Here is a 6,367-nt window from a genome sequence, read left to right as displayed (position 1 = left end):
CAAATAATATTTATGACATTTTGTTTAACATATTGCTAATTCTTTTGTTTTGCAGTCTAGAAAACTTTTTTCTTTTAAGCTATTTACAGGGTATACTCATGGGAGTAAAAGTTAAAACATATTTCTTTCTATCTTATTTCTCCAGAATTTAAAAACTATTTGTAAGCATATACTTAACTTATAACAGTATAGTTACATGCATAATTTCAATAAAAATCTGTTTTCTTTTATGATAAGACACCATTGGTTATTTTACCAAGGCTTTAACTAGAATGGCATGCTTTCAAATATAAACAGACTGCTTTAAGGAATCAAACTGACTTACAGAGCTGATAAAAGCCACTTGAAAAAATTAACTTAATACCTTGTCTACCTAGTCCCTATACAGGGTTTCTGACCTATGATGTAAAAAAAAAAAAAAAAAAAATCACTTTCTGATAGGCCTGGGAGCCTCAAGTTATCTTGGGACCTGGAGAAAAGAAAAATTATCCAATTCATACAGGTATTTATAGGCACAGATAAATCCATGGCTGGCTCAAGGCTTTAAACTTTCAAATCTGCAATTCCTTATTTTGAAAAATTCCAGCAAAGCCAATGTTTAGAAAGCCTATATGGCAAATAATTGTTCTTGCTGTACTTTATGTAAATAATCAGGCCAAGTATAAAAAAACTTAGACTTATTTTGCAAATAAATTTGTCCTACTATGATTTGTCATTAATAAAATAGAAATGAGAGAAAAAATTATGTTTCAAATAAAAAAACCTATAATACATCTGTTTTTAGGTTCTAGTCTTGGCCACTGTTTTGGGGTTTTTATTATTTTCTGCAATTTGGACCAAATCTTGAATTCTTTCCAGGCTACAAGCTACAAGTCCCTAAACTTAATGTTTTCAAATTTTTCTTCCATTTCTCTTTTTTTCTTTTTGAGAAAGAGTCTCGCGCTGTCGCCCAGGCTGGAGTGCAGTGGCGCGATCTCGGCTCACTGCAAGTTCCGCCTCCTGGGTTCACACCATTCTCCTGCCTCAGCCTCCCTAGTAGCTGGGACTACAGGCACCTGCCACCACGCCCAACTAAATTTTTGTATTTTTTTTTTAGTAGAGATGGGGTTTCACCATGTTAGCCAGGATGGTCTCGATCTCCTGACCTCATGATCTGCCTGCCTCGGCCTCCCAAAGTGCTAGGTTGCTACTTTTCCCTAAGACCTTGAAAGCTAGAACTTACTCCTTGTAATACAGGCAAGAAAATCACGTCAGATCAGATTGCCACACCTTTTTCCTCTGTAACTAAAAATGCTTTGAGTCTAATATCTGGATAAATTGTGCCCAACATTACCTTTGTTTTCCTTTTATTTCTATAAAAATGCCTTTTATTAAAAACATTTGCCTTCAACAACCCATCTACAACCTACAGGCCTAGTCCATCTACAACCTCCTGAAATGAGACACAGTTGTTTAACTGATCTAGTCACAGAACTAAAAATTGACTATAAAAGATATGGTGTATTTAAATTTACTCTTTCCTGTTTATCCCAATTTGTCTTTTTAACAACCTCTGACCCTAATCTCTATTAGCAAACCCATATCTGATTGGCTCTCAGGGCTATTCATCAGGATCTCTCAGGGCTTCAGATGAATTCTACAAGAACTCCTGCAGTCAGAACTTTTGCTTGTTATATTAGGCATGCAGACAGCTGCAAAGCAGTTTCATTTCTCTTACCCTGGGACTAACCCCTATCTCAACGAAGCCCCCGTCAGCAGGAAGTTGGAGCAGTCATTGGCTTTTTTCCATCTCTGACTGGTTTGGCTGTGTCCTCACCCAAATCTCATCTTGAATTGAAGATCTCATAATTCCCACATGTCGTGGGAGGGAGCTGGTGGGAGGTAACTTAATCATGGGGGTAGGTCTTCCCCATGCTCATGATAGTGAATAAGTCTCACAAAATCTGATGGTTTTATAAAGGGGAGTCCCCCTGCACATGCTCTCTTGCCTGCCACCATGTAAGACATGACTTCGCTCCTCATTTGCCTTCCACCACGATTTTGAGGTCTCTTCAGTCATGCAGAACTGAGAGTCTATTAAATATCTTTTATAAATTACCCAGTTTCAGGTATGTTTCTATTAGCAGTGTGAAAACAGACTAATAGAGTAAATTGGTAGCGAGAGTGGCGCACTGATGTCAAGATACCCAAAAATGTGGATGCAACTTTGGAACTAGCAGGCAGAGCTTCAAACAGTTAAGAAGGCTCAGAAGAAGACAGAAAGATGTGGGAAAGTTTGGAACTTCCTAGAGACTTGTTGAATGGCTTTGACCAAAATGCTGATAGTAATATGGACAATAAAGTCCAGGGTGGGGCAGTGTCAGATGGAGATAAGTAACTTGTTGGGAACTGGAACAAAGGTGACTCTTGCTATGTTTTAGCAAAGAGACTGGTGGCATTTTGCCCCTGTGCTAGAGATTTGTGGAGCTTTGAACTTCAGAGAGATGATTTAGGGCCTCTGGCAGAAGAAATTTCTAAGCAGCAAAGCATTCAAGAGGTGACTTGGATGCTATTAAAGACATCCAGTTTTTTGTATTCAAAAAGAATATGGTTTGGAATTGGAACTTATGTTTAAAAGAGAAGCAGAGCATAAAAGTTTGAAAAATGTGCATCCTGATGATGCAACAGAAAAAACCATTTTCTTTTAAAAAATTCAAGCCAGCGGAAGAAGTGTGCATAAGTACCAAGAAGCTAAATATTAATCGCCAAGACAATGGGGAAAATGTCTCCAGGGCATGTCAGAGGTCTTCACGGCAGCCCCTCCCATCATAGGCCTGGAGGCCTAGGAGGAAAAAATGGTTTTGTGGGCTGGACCCAGGGCCTTGTTGCTTTGTGCAGTTTCAGCACTTACTGCCCTGCATCCCAGCTGTGGCTAAAAGAGGCCAATATACAGCTCTGGCTGTGGCTTCAGATGGTGCAAGCCCCAAGCCCTGACAGCTTCCACATGGTGTTGAGCATGCAGATGCACAGAAGTCAAGAATTGAGATTTGGGGATCTCCACTTAAGATTTCAGAGGATGTATGGAAATGCCTGGATGTCCAGGCAGAAGCCCTGATGAAGAACCTCTGCTAGGGCAGTGCAGAAGGGAAATGTAGGGTGGAAACCCCCACACTGAGTCACCACTGGGGCACTGCCTAGTGGAGCTGTGAGGAGAGGGCCATTGTCTTCCAGACCCCAGAAGGGTGGATCCACTGAAAGCTTGTACCAGGCGTCTGAAAATCCATAGATACTCAATGCCAGCCTGTGAAAACAGCCAGGAGGTCGGGCTGTACCCTGCAAAACCACAGGGATGGAGCTTCCCAAGACCATGGGAACCCACCTCTTGCATCAGTATGACCTAGATGTGAGACATGGAGTCAAAGGAAATCATTTTGGAGCTTTAAGATTTGACTGGCCCACTGAATTTTGAACTTGTATGGGGCCTGTCCTTTGTTCTGGCCAATTTCTCCCAATTGGAACAGATGTATTTATCCCATATCTGTATACCCCATTGTATTTAGGATGTAACTAACTTGCTTTTGATTTTACAGGTTTATAGTCAGAAGGGACTTGTCTCAGATGAGATTTTGGACTGTGAGCTTTTAAGTAATGAGTTAAGACTTTGAGGGACCATTGGGATGGCATGATTGGTTTTGAAATGTGAGGACGTGAGATTTGGGAGGGGTCAGAGGTGGAATTATATGGTTTGCCTATGTCTCCACCCAAATCTCATCTTGAATTGTAGCTCCCATAATTTCCATGTACTGTGGGATGGGGGTAATTGAATCATGGGGGCGGGTCTTTCCTGTGCTATACTCGTGATGGTAAATAAGTCTCACACGATCTGATGGTTTTATAAAAGGGAGTTCTCTTGCACACGATCTCTTGACTGCCACTATGTAAGACATGACTTTGCTCCTCATTTGCCTTCTGCCACGATTGTGAGGCCTCCCTCGTCATGTGGAACTGAGAGTCAGTTAAACCTCTTTCCTTTATAAATTATCCAGTCTTGGGTGTATCTTTATTAGCATGAGAACAGACTAATAGAATATCCAAAGCTCACACCTTAAGAATAAGGTATGGCAAAACCCAAAAGGGAGGACAGAAACTATCTTTGCAAAAATTATAACAACTTATGTCAACTTTCATAACAGTAAAAGAGATCCAATCTAACCAACTCCAACTTGCCTCTAACCTCCAAATTGTCCTTGGTCATTCCTGGGTATGGCCAAGCTAACTTTGGAAAAAAACATTTAGCTTATAGTTCAAATAATAATCGCCCTTCCCAAAACTAAACCACCTTTATAAAACTAATAAATGTCCACCAAGTTAAAAAAAAAAATGAGAGGGTCCTAAATTCTCCTAAAACATAGGCATAAACAAATATCCACCATTATTCTGGAGGTCACAAGATTTACAACTTCCTCAATTACTTCTGTAAATAACATCACTATTATAAACAGAACACTGGCCTTTTGAGATGTCTTTTTAGGCTTTTGCTCTTCTGACAACAGGATGGCCCCACCTGAGCCTGTAACTTTTGACTTATCTAGTTCTCTGACCCCCACCCAAAAGCGGACTCCATGCACAGGGCCATTTTCCGTACCCCTACGATAGCATCCCCAACCCGTCAGCAACACTTACTTCCTAGCCCCTGCTTGCCAAACTATCTTTTAAAAACCCTAGTGTCCAAATTTTCAGGGAGGCTAATTTGCGTAATAATAAAACTCCAGTCTCCCATTTAGCCAGCTCTATGTGTATTGAACTCTTTATTACAATTCTCCTGTCTTAATCAGCTCTATCTGGGCAGTGGGCAAGAAAAATACACTGAGTAGTTACACCACAGCTCCTATTTCTACCTTATTCTTCTGCTTTTACAGTAGAAACCGTCATCATAGACCTGGTTGGCCACATTTTAATGTAATTGTGTCTTCACTTTTCTACCTTCCCCACTAACTGAGAATCCCTCTAGTGTTATTTCTATTTCTGTAACCCCAAAGCCTAACAAATGCTTGATATCTAGCCTATTTTCTCCATTTGCTCAAAAAATGACTACGTGGAAATTCAGAAAATTTAAATCTTACTTTCTCACTAATAATATATGGGAATATACAGATAACCAAAAAATTGACATAAAAAAAATCACAAGAATTCGATAAACTTAACCTTAATTGTTTATGAAGGAAATAACTTGGATAACTCAAAGGTATGAATCAAATGAGTCTAAGTTATGTGTTAGCTGAACAACTTTTTAAAGGTGCTGGTGGAGGTGGTAGTCAACTGAGGAAAAACTCACTAGACTGAAAATCCATTTGTTTACACCACCCTGAAAAAAGTTCCTACTTGCATGACTTTTACCTTTTGCCTCAATTCTTCTTAATCCTTTTTTGGTCAGAGACCCCCTTGAGTACCATGAACTTTATAGTTCCTACCTGCAAAAACCAGAAACAAGGTAAAAAACGTTAAGAAAATTTCCCCAACCAGCCCCACATGCAATGATTTAAGTACTCCTTTCACCACTCAGTTTGTGCTATAGTAATTTTTACATTGATATTTTACCCTGTAAGTATCGTATTGTTGTTATTTTTGTTATATTTGTTGTCTCTCTACCTTCATTGTGTGCTCTGTAAAGACAGGAGCCAGGTAACTTTTAATACTCTGTCCTACTTTAGCCCATATGTCATCTGCTAAATACTCAGATACTGAAAGAGCTTCTCAATGCCTAAGAACAAGCTGGTGCCAGGTAATAATAGCTAATGCTTACTGTGTACTTGCTACCTACCAAGTGTTACTCTCAACACATAACTGTATTAAACTCTGTAATTTTGACAATCACCTCCATGAGCTAAGCTAGGCTACCATCATCCAGGTGAGGCAACTGAAACACAGAAGTAACTTCTTAACTTCTCAAGATCATGTATCCAAGAAACAGTGGCCCTGGTGTTTGAATACTAGTAGCTGGCCTTAAGAAAGGACACTCTTCAATTCTCTACTACATCACTTCAAGTACTTGGGCAGAACAACTATCAGCTGGGATGTTTTAAGAAGAGAATGACTTCTAACATGCCAGTGAAAGAAATACAGGCCCATTTTGCTCTTAAAAATAATTGATTTTTTCCCTTCCTTTTTGGCTTTATTATCTTCCCCCTCTCTCCTCTTCATTCTATCCCCATCAAATCCCTGAACCCAGCTTTCCACCCCCACCAGAGAAATCCATCTTAAACTAGTTTTCCTTCCATATTTTTATCCATACTAATACTATATGAGGAGATGCAGATATTCACATGCATACAAAGCACACATACCAAGGAAGAAAGGGCATTTTCTTCAAAATGCAATATTTTTACAG

Source organism: Macaca thibetana, chromosome 8 (genome assembly GCF_024542745.1).
Source record: "Macaca thibetana thibetana isolate TM-01 chromosome 8, ASM2454274v1, whole genome shotgun sequence".
In the NCBI taxonomy this organism is placed as follows: Eukaryota; Metazoa; Chordata; class Mammalia; order Primates; family Cercopithecidae; genus Macaca; species Macaca thibetana.
This window is presented reverse-complemented; position numbering follows the sequence as displayed.